Raw genomic sequence first — 12,012 nt, forward strand, 5'->3', positions numbered from 1 at the left:
GATCGGAGCAGCAGCCAGGGAAAGAGCGTGTGAGCAGGACACCGACAGCATCATGCAGGAGTCCATTCCTGATCCTGTGCGAGGAGACAAGGACGGAGCCCAGTGTCCCTTACACATCACCTCAGTGCAATCACACACACACACACACACACACAGCCCTTGTCATTTGTCTAATTCATCAGTTAACTAAACATTCAGGTTTCTTCCCACGTTTTTTCTTCAGATTGTTATTTGTAATCACATGAAATATCAATGATTAGCACTAATGTCAAAGTAGAGATGCATTGACACAATACGTACAAAATGGAATTTCCCTCTTGTATTTTCAACATAGCGTTTTTAAAACTCCATACATATTTTAGATATTTTGGTAACTCATAAGGGAGAAAATGACCATTTAGAAACTATTAATACTGGCAATGAGTTTTATGCATAGAGAACAAATATTATCTAATTTCACAGACAATAAGAACCAATAGGAAAGCATGGAAGTACACAGTCTAGTACTTTTACACGTATGCATAAAGGGTACATTTCATTACCACTAAATATGCATATTTAAATTATTTCTACACGCGCACACCCAGGTATAATGAAAGTACTACAGTACAATGAAATGTCCGAGAACAACTCGGTGGAGTCGATAAGGAACAATTAAATTCGTTCTTATATCAGGTGACTCCCCCACAGTCCGTCCCTTTCCACAGTGCCCGTCCGTGCAAACCGATGCCTCTCTTCCGCTTCAAGAGCAATTGCAGCTGAAAATAAAGTTACCAGTTCCTAAAGCTACGCACAGACCAAGTTCCATTTCACTCACCTTTGTTCGCCTTCTCTGCGGGTTCTAGCTAGTTCCCTACCTCCTTTTCAAGTCACTCCCTAAACACAAGACTGGGATTGGCACTGGGACATGTAGAATCCGATGTATGCAGTAAATGCAAAGGTTGGCTACACCAGCACCGGCTTATCCCTGAATTGTTCCTAAACAAAAGGCTGTTTTCTCATGATGACTTCATGCGTCTTCAGGTGGTCAGAGATGTGCACTTTGCCTCTAGGACGTAGGAGATGAAGGCAATAGCAAACTCTCACTATGGTTTCCTGAATGTAATGACCTGCCTGGCGACAGTGAGACCCTCATAAGCACAGGAGAGGGTGCTGTGACACTGCGCTGTGGCTGGGCTGACACTGAGAACCAAATGTGTTTCCCTGGCTGACGTCTCTGGGGAGCAGACGCCCCACACTGTTAATGAGCCCCTGTCACTGGCAGTCCTTAGGGAGAATGAAGATCAAGGACAAAGCCAGAGGAGACCTCATCTGTCTTTTTTATTATTTCACATATTTGACAGGGGACAAATAACTCCCTAGACCTCCCCAACTACCTTAGTCTCATCTGTGAATGTCCCAGATGTTTTATAAAACATCTAAGATTTTTTACTTTACAACTGCCCAAATATTCACATATAAATAGATAAAAGTCCTAATATAACAAAATAAAAATTAAAAAGAATAGATAAAATCCATTTAGCTACTGGATTTTAAATGGAAATACATGAATAAATTCTTAATTTCATTCATAACCAACGTATATGGGATCATGGAGCTAATATTTGGGCTCATTCTAATAGTTTATTAAATTTAAATTCAATCTAGTTAATATATAGTGTATTATTAGTTTCACACCCAGTCCTCATCACTTTATGTGCCCTCCTTAATGCCCATCACCCAGTTACCTCAACCCCCCCCACTCCCCTCCCCTCCAGCAATCCTCACTGTGTTCCTTATACTTAAGATTTCTTACGATTTGCTTCCGTCTCTGTTTTTATCTCATTTCATTTTTCCTCCCCATCCCCTATGATCCTGTTTTGTTTCTTAAATTCCACATATGAGTGACATCATATGATATTTGTCTTTCTTTGACTGACTTATTTCGCTTAGCACAATACCCTCCAGTTCCATCCATGTCATTGCAAATGGCAAGATTTCATCGTTTTCGATGGCTGATAGTCCATTGTATATATACCACCTCTTCTTTACCCATTCATCTGTCAGTGGACATCTGGGTTCTTTCCACAGTTTGGCTATTGTGGACATTGCTGCTATAAACAATGGAGTGTATGTGTCCCTTTGAATCACTATGTTTCTATCCTTTGGATAAATACCTAGTAGTGCAATTGCTGGGTCATAGGGTAGTCCTATTTTTAACTTTTTGAGGAACCTCCATACTGTTTTCCAGAATGGCTGCATCAGTTTGCATTCCCACAAACAGTGTAAGAGGGTTCCCCTTTCTCTGAATCCACTGAGGATAGTTTCAACATCTTTTGAGAATGAAGTTGTTTAGTATTCTGTGTCTTTTTTTTTTTTTTAAGATTTATGTATCTATTTTAGAGAGAGAGAGAGTGGGGGTGGGGAGGTGCAGAGGGAGTGTGAGAGAGAAAATTAAGCAGACTCTGAGCTGAGCATGGAGCCTGAAGCGGGGTTCCATCTCATGGCCCTGATATCACTACTTGAGCCAACACCAAGAGTCAAACACTCAACTGACTGTGCCGTCCAGGCGCCCCCTCCTTTTTAAAGATTGATTGATTGATTGATTGTTTATTCAACAGAGAGAGAGAGGGTGTAAGTACAAGCAGGGAGAGTTACAGAGGGAGAGGGATCCCTACAGAGAGCTCGATCCAAGGACCCCGGGATCATGACCTGAGCTAAAGGCAGGCACTTAACCAACTGAACAACCCAGGTGCCCTTATTATTTATTAACTATTTATTTATTTATTTGCTTTAGAGAGAAGAGAGCATAAAATGTCTATATATATATTCTTTACACATAAATATATTCTAAATACAATGAAATTATATTATATATATATATATATGTAATGTATTTTTTGCCAAGATAGTGTTACTTAATACCTCTATCACATCACATAATTACAATATCTTCTTCGTGTGAGAAATTTTAAAATCTGCTCTCTTGGCAACTTTCAAGTCTATAATACAATAATATGAACTATAACTACCAGTTTGTACATTAAATCCTCAGGACTTACTCATGTCGTAACTGGCAGCTGGTACCCCTGGTCCAACATCTCCCGCTCCCCCCGCCCCCAGCCCCTGGTCACACCATTCTACTCTCTGTATCTGCAGGTCCGGCTTTTCTGGATCCCAGAGTTATGAGAGATCCCATAGTATTTGTCTTCCTCTCCTGACTTGTTCCACTTAGCATAATGCCCTCGAGGTCCATCTGTGTTGTCACACACGGCAGGGTATCCTTCCTTCTCCTGGCTGAATAATATTCCTTCAGATACTTATGTTACATCCTCTTTGTCCATTCATCTGAGTGAACTTAGGTTGTTTCCATTCTTGGTCATTGTGAATAATGCTGCAGTGAATATGGGAGGGAGTATATCTCTGATATCCTGATTTCATTTCCTTTGGATGTGTACCTAGAAGTTGGTTGCTGGATACAATAGCAGTTCCACTGTTAATTTTTTGAGGAACCTCTGAACTGCTTCCCATAGAGGCTGTATCAGTTTACATTCCCACCAACTGTGCCCAAGTGTTCCCTCACCTACTTTTGTTATCTTTTGTCTTTTTGATGAGAGCCATTCTAACAGGTGATATCTGATTGTGGTTTGGGTTTGCATTTTCCTGATGATTAGTGATATGGAATACCTTTTATGCATCTAATTGCCCTTTGTATGTCTTTGGAAAAATATCCGTTCAGTACCTCTTTCTTTTGAAAAAAATGTTATTGTTTGTTTTTATGCTCTTGAGTTGCCTGAGTTCCTTATACATTTTGGATATTATCCCCTTATCATGTAGATGATGTATAAATATTTTCTCCCATACTATAGGTTGATTTTTCATTTTGTTGATTGTTTCTTTTACCGTGCAGAAGCTTTTTAGCTTGTTGTAAACCCTCTTATTCATTTTTGCTGTTGTTGATAGTGCTTTTGGTGACATATTCAGGCTCTGGTTAAAATTTGGATCACTGGCTACCAAACTCATTCTATGAGGCTAATATTACCTTGATCCCCAAACCAGGCAAAGACCCCCTCAAAAAGGAGAATTACAGACCGATTTCTCTAATGAATATGGATGCCAAAATCCTCAACAAGATCCTTGCTAATAGAATCCAACAGTACATTAAAAGGATTATCCATCATGACCAAGTGGGATTCATACCTGGGATGCAAGCATGGTTCAACACTCGCAAATCAATCAATGTGATACATCATATCAACAAGAAAAGACTCAAGAACCATATGATCCTCTCAATTGATGCAGAAAAAGCATTTGACAAAATACAGCATCCTTTCCTGATTAAAACCCTTCAGAGTGTAGGAATAGAGGGTACATTTCTCAATCTCATAAAAGCCATCTATGAAAAGCCTACTGCAAGCATTATTCTCAATGGGGAAAAGCTGGAAGCCTTTCCCTTAAGATCAGGAACACGACAAGGATGCCCACTCTCGCCACTATTATTCAACATAGTACTAGAAGTCCTTGCAACAGCAATCAGAAGACAAAAAGGGATCAAAGGTATCCAAATCGGCAAAGAAGAAGTCAAACTGTCTCTCTTTGCAGATGACATGATACTCTATATGGAAAACCCAAAGGAATCCACTCCCAAACTATTAGAAGTTATAGAACAATTCAGTAAGGTGGCAGGATACAAAATCAATGCCCAGAAATCAGTTGCATTTCTATACACGAATAACGAGACTGAAGAAAGAGAAATTAGGGAATCCATCCCATTTACAATAACACCAAAAACCATACGTTACCTTGGAATTAACTTAACCAGAGACGTAAAGGACCTATATCCTAGAAACTATAGATCACTTTTGAAAGATATTGAGGAAGACATAAAAAGATGGAAAAATATTCCATGCTCATGGATTGGAAGAATTAACATAGTTAAAATGTCCATACTACCCAGAGCAATCTACACTTTCAATGCTATCCCGATCAAAATACCGAGGACATTTTTCAAAGAACTGGAACAAATAGTCCTTAAATTTGTATGGAACCAGAAAAGGCCCCGAATCTCCAAGGAACTGTTGAAAAGGAAAAACAAAGCTGGGGGCATCACAATGCCGGATTTCGAGCTGTACTACAAAGCTGTGATCACAAAGACAGCATGGTACTGGCACAAAAACAGACACATCGACCAATGGAACAGAATAGAGAACCCAGAAATGGACCCTCGGCTCTTTGGGCAACTAATCTTTGATAAAGCAGGAAAAAACATCCGGTGGAAAAAAGACAGTCTCTTCAATAAATGGTGCTGGGAAAATTGGACAGCTACATGCAAAAGAATGAAACTTGACCACTCTCTCACACCATACACAAAAATAAACTCCAAATGGATGAAAGACCTCAATGTGAGACAGGAATCCATCAAAATTCTAGAGGAGAACATAGGCAACAACTTCTATGACATCGGCCAGAGCAACCTTTTTCACGACACATCTCCAAAGGCAAGAGAAATAAAAGATAAAATGAACTTATGGGACTTTATCAGGATAAAGAGCTTCTGCACAGCCAAGGAAACAGTCAAAAAAACTAAGAGACAGCCCACGGAATGGGAGAATATATTTGCAAAGGACACCACAGATAAAGGACTGGTATCCAAGATCTACAAAGAACTTCTCAAACTCAATACACGAGAAACAAATAAACAAATCATAAAATGGGCAGAAGATATGAACAGACACTTTTCCAATGAAGACATACAAATGGCTAACAGACACATGAAAAAATGTTCAAAATCATTAGCCATCAGGGAAATTCAAATCAAAACCACACTGAGATACCACCTTACGCCAGTTAGAATGGCAAAGATAGACAAGGCAAGAAACAACAATTGTTGGAGAGGATGTGGAGAAAGGGGATCCCTCCTACATTGTTGGTGGGAATGCAAGTTGGTACAGCCACTCTGGAAAACAGTGTGGAGGTCCCTTAAAAAGTTAAAAATTGAACTACCCTATGACCCAGCCATTGCACTACTGGGTGTTTACCCCAAAGATACAGACGTAGTAAAGAGAAGGGCCATATGCACCCCAATGTTCATAGCTGCATTGTCCACAATAGCCAAATCATGGAAGGAGCCGAGATGCCCTTCAACAGATGACTGGATTAAGAAGCTGTGGTCCATATATACAATGGAATATTACTCAGCTATCAGAAAGAACGAATTCTCAACATTTGCTGCAACATGGACGGCACTGGAGGAGATAATGCTAAGTGAAATAAGTCAAGCAGAGAAAGACAATTATCATATGATTTCTCTCATCTATGGAACATAAGAACTAGGATGATCGGTAGGGGAAGAAAGGGATAAAGAAAAGGGGGGTAATCAGAAGGGGGAATGAAACATGAGAGACTATGGACTATGAGAAACAAACTGAAGACTTCAGAGGGGAGGGGGTGGGGGAATGGGATAGACTGGTGATGGGTAGTAAGGAGGGCACGTATTGCATGGTGCACTGGGTGTTATACGCAACTAATGAAGCATCAAACTTTACATCGGAATCTGGGGATGTACTGTATGGTGATTAACATAATATAATAAAATAAAATTTAAAAAAAAATTTGGATCACTAAAAATGGGCTGTGCTTATAGACAGGATAATGCTAGAACACTCTTCGTAACTCTCAATGTGTCCATTGTCAAGAATCTTTCCTCTATGTTGTCTTCTGGAATTTTACAATTTCAGGGCTTATGTTTACATCTTAATCCATTTCAAGGTAATTTTTGTGAGCCGTGTAATATAAAGCTCCAATTTCATTTCTTTTCATGTAGTTATCCAATTTTCCTAGGACCATTTATTAAGGAGACTATGTTTCCCCACAAATATTCTTGACTCTTTTGTCAAATATTAGTGGTCTTAAAGGGTGGGTTTATGTCTGGGCTCTTCATTCTGTTCCTTTGGTGTTTGTGTCTATTTCTTCAGCCAGTACCATACTGTTTTGATTACTAGAGCTTTATAATATAGCTTGAATCATGAAGTGGGATGCCTCCTGCGTTGTTCTTCTTTGTTGAGGTGGCTTTGGCAATTGGGGATCCATACAGATTTTAGGATTGTTTTTTCTAGATCTGTGAAAAATGCCATTCAAATTTTGGTAGGGATTGCATTAAATCTGTAATGGTTTTGATGAGTGTGGACATTTTAGCTGTATTAATTCTTTCAATTCATGAAAGCAGGATATTTTATTTTATTTTGTATGTTTTTTTAAGATTATACTTATTTTATTTTAGAGAGAGAGTGTGTGCATGGAGGGGAGGGGTAGAGGGAGAGAATTTCAAGCAGACATTGTTCTGAGCGCGGAGCCCGACACAGGGCTCGATCTTGCAACCCCGAGATCATAACCTGAGGTGAAAACAGGAGTTGGACACCCAACTGACTATGCCACCGAGGGTATAGATCTTTAATCTCGTTGGTTTAAATTATTTCTAAGTGTTTTATTGTTTTCGATGCTATCATGAATGGGATGAAAAAAAACTTTTCATATATTTTGTTGCTATTATATAGAAAAGCAATTCATTTCTGTATGTTGAGTTTCTGTTTGCAACTTTACTTAACTTGTTGATTAGTTCTAACAGTTTTTTTGTGGTGTCTAGGATTTTCTCTATATGAGATCTTATCATTTATAAACGAAGAAGTTTATACTTCTTTTTGGTTTGGGATGCCATTTATTTATTTTCTTGCCTAATTAATCAGCTCGGACTTCCAGTCCATGTTTAATAAGAGTAGTGAGGGTGGGCATCCTTGTCTTGTTTTTGATCTTAGAAGAAAAGCTTCCAACCTGTGCCTTTGCATCTTTTAGCCGTGGGTTTGTCATATATGGCTTTCATTATTTGAGGCACATTCCTTCTACACCTAATTTGTCAAGTGTGATTACCATGAAAAAATGTTGTGCTTGGTTAAATGCTTTTCTGCAACTATTGAGATAATCATATGATTTTTATCTTCCAGTCTACTAATGTGGTGTATCACATTTGCTGACCTGTGTATGTTGGCTCATCCTGTATCCCTAGTATAAATCCCTCTTGATCAGGTGTATGAACCTTTTAATGATTTGTTGAATTTGGTTTGCTAGTATTTTGTTGAGAAGTTTTGCATCTATATTCATTGGTGATATAGGTATATAGGTTTCTTTTCCTTCATAGTATTCATCTGTGTTTTGTATTACATTATTGATAACCTTAAAAAATGGTATCTTATGGTTTTGGTGCTATTGTAAATGGAATCAATTCCTTAATTTCTCTTTCTTCAGTCTCATTGTTAGTGTACAGAAATGCAACTGATTTCTGTGCATTGATTTGGTATCCTGCCATGTTGCTGAATTGCTGAATGAGTTCTGGTAGTTTTCTGGATGGAGTCTTTTGGGTTTTCCACATAAAGTATCGTGTCATCTGCAAAGAGAGAGAGTTTGACTTCTTCTTTGCCAATTCGAATGCTTTTTATTTCCTTGTGTTGTCTGATTGCTGAGGCTAGGACTTCCAGTACTACATTGAACAAAAGTGGTGGGAGTGGGCATTCCTGTCGTGTTCCTGATCTTAAGGGAAAAGGTGGAAAAGCTCTCAGTTTTTCTCCATTGAGAATGATATTTGCTGTGGGCTTTTCATAGATGGCTTTGTTAATATTGAGGTATGTTCCCTCTATCCCTATACTTTGAAGAGTTTTAATCAGGAAAGAATGCTGTATTTTGTCAAATGATTTCTCTGCATCAATTGAGAGGGTCATATGCTTCTTGTCTCTTCTTTTGTTAATGTGACCTATCACGTTGATTGATTTGCAAATGTTGAACCACCCTTTCATCCCAGGAATAAATTCCACCTGGTTGTGGTGGATAATCCTTTTAATGTATGTTGGACCCTATTGGCTAGGATCTTGTTGAGAATTTTGGCATCCATGTTCATCAGGGATATTGGTCTGAAATTCTCCTGTTTGATGGGGTCTTTGATTTTGGGATCAGGGTAATGCTGGCCTCATAGAACGAGTTTGGGAGTTTTCCTTCCATTTCTATTTTTTTGAAACAGCTTCAGTAGACTAGGTATTATTTCTTCTTTAAATGTTTGGTAGAATTCCCCTGGGAAGCCACTTGGCCCCAGACTTGTTTTTTGGGACGTTTTTGATTACTGTTTCAATTTCCTTGCTGGTTATTGGTCTGTTCAGATTATCTATTTCTTCTTATTTCAGCCTTGGTAGTTTGTAAGTCCAGGAATGCATCCATTTCTTCCAGATTGCTTAGTTTTTTTGGCATATAGCTGCTGGTAATAAGTTGTAATAATTGTCTCTATTTCTTTGGTATTGGTTGTGATCTCTCCCTTTTCATTCATGATTTTATTACTTTGGGTTCTTTCTCTCTTCTTTTGTATGAGTCTGGCCAGAGGTTTATCCATCTTAATAATTCTTTCCAAGAACCAGCTTCTGGTGTCATTGATCTGTCCTACTGTTTTTTTGGTTTCTGTTTCCTTGATTTCTGCTCTAATCTTTATTATTTCTCTTCTCCTGGTTGGTTTAGGTTTTATTTGCTGTTCTTTCTTCAGCTCCTTTAGGTGTAAGGTTAGCTTGTGCATTTGGGATTTTTCTAATATTTTGAGAGAGGCTTGGATGGCTATGTACTTCCCTCTAAAGACAGCCTTTGCAGTATCCCTTAGGTTATGAAGCGATGTGTTTTCATTTTCATTGTTTTGCATGAATTGTTTAAGTTCTTTTTTAATTTTCTGGTTGACCCATTCATTCTTTAGCAGGATGCTCTTTAACCTCCAAGTGTTTGAATTCCTTCCTAATTTTGTCTTGTGGTTGAGCTCCAGTTTCACGGCAGTGTGGTCTGAAAATATGCATGGAATAATCTCAATTTTTTGGTATCAGTTGAGACCTAATTTGTGACCTGGTATGTGGTCTATTCTGGATAAAGTTCCATGTGCACTTGAGAAGACTGAGTATTCTGTTGTTTTAGGATGAAATGTTCTGAATACATGTACGAAGTCCACCTAGTCCAATGTGTTGTTCAAAGCTCTTGTTTCTTTGTTGATCGTCTGCTTAGATGATATGTCCGTTGCTGTAAGTGGAGTATTGAGGTCTCCCACTATTAATGTATTATTATCAATATGTTTCTTTACTTTGGTTATTAATTGGTTTATATAATTGGCTGCTCCCATGTTGGGGGCATAGATATTTACAATTGTTAGATCTTCTTGTTGGATAGACCCTCTAAGTATGATATAGTGTCCCTCTACATCTCTTACTAGTCTTTGGTTTCAAATCTAATTTGTCTAATATGAGCATTGCTACCCCAGCCTTCTTTGGAGGTCCATTGGCATGTTAAATGGTCCTCCATCCCCTCACGTTCAATCTGGAGGTGTCTCTAGGTTCAAAATGAGTCTCTTGTAGACAGCGTTATGGATGGGTCCTGCTTTTTTATCCAATCTGAAACCCTGTTTCTTTTCATAGGCACATTCAGCCCATTTACATTCAGAGTAACTATTGAAAGATGTGAATTTAGTGCCCTTGTATTGCCTATAAAGTACCCCTTTCTATAGAGTTTCTGTTTCTTTCTGGTCACTGTGACTCTTGGGGTCTCTCTTTGCGTATAGAATACCCCTTAATATTTCTTGCAGGGCTGGCTTGGTGGTCACGTATTCTTTTAGTTTCTCTCTGTCCTGGAAGCTCTTTATCTCTCCATCTGTTCTGAATGACAGCCTTTGCCAGATAAAGTATTCTTGGCTGAAGGTTCTTCTCATTTAGTGCCCTGAATATGTCTTGCCAGCCCTTTCTGGCTTGCCAAGTCCCTATGGATAGGTCTGATGTTTTCCCTGCATATATAAGGAAACTCCTCTCCCTAGCTATTCTCAGGATAGATTCTTTGGCTGTAAGATTTGCGAGCTTCATTCTTATATGTTGGAGTGTTGATGTATTTTTATTGATTTTGGAGGGGTCCTCTCTGCCTCTTGGACAGCAATGTTTGTTTCCTTCACCAAATTAGGGGTGTTCTCAGCTATGATTTGCTGAAATATACCTTCTAGTCCTCTCTCTCTCTCCACCCACCCCCTCGGGAATCTCAATAATTCTGACATTGGAACGTTTCATGGCATCATTAAGCTAAGTCTATTTTCAGGGGCTACTACTGGCTTATCTCTCCTTTCCTCAGTTTCCTTCCTTTACATCAACTTATCTTCTAGATCACTGATTCTCTTTTCTGCCTCATTTACCCTGGAGTTTAGAGTATGCAGTTTAGACTGCATCTCATTCATAGCATTTTTTAGTTTGGCCTGATTAGACCGGAATTCCACTCTTAGAGATTCTATATTGTCACTAATGATTTTTTTTTTAAGCCTAGCACTTGACTTTATGATTGCTATCCTGAGTTCTATCTCTGACATCTTGCTTATACCCATATGCATTAGTTCTGTGGCAGAAGACATTGTCTCAGGTTGTTTTCTTTGTTGAGAATTCTTCCTCCTAGTCATTCTGTCGAGGGATGATTGAGCAAATGAACACAGTCCAATATATCAAGAACAACCAAAACAAAATGCTCCCTAGAACAAATCTGAAGTGGTCGGAAGCTACCACAGATACATAAACAAAGCCAAGATGATCCAAAACAATTTAAAAAAGGGGAGGGGGCCGAGATTATAATCTCTCAGGGTGGACAAAGCAGGGTGATCTTCCTGTTCCTGATTGATCTTTGGTCTGTGTGCTAGAAGACACTATATCCCAAAATTGCAAAGAAATCAGAACGTATGTATATATATATCAAAATAAAATTGAATAGACTGAAAAACGGGCTACTATGGGCCATAAATCTATAATACGGAGATGTGAAAAGAAAGTTAAAAAGCGATTTAAAACCATAAGTTGAGAAATAAGAATCTATTTGAAATGGTAACGGGGGGGGGGGGAAGGAGAGGAAAAAGAAAAGAAACAAAAAAGAAATGTAATATTTTAGCCTGAAGTGTAAATGAGTCATGAGGCAACACCTGGAGCTCCCTATATTATTTTCCCT

Source organism: Ailuropoda melanoleuca, chromosome 5 (assembly GCF_002007445.2).
Source record: "Ailuropoda melanoleuca isolate Jingjing chromosome 5, ASM200744v2, whole genome shotgun sequence".
Lineage (NCBI taxonomy): Eukaryota > Metazoa > Chordata > Mammalia > Carnivora > Ursidae > Ailuropoda > Ailuropoda melanoleuca.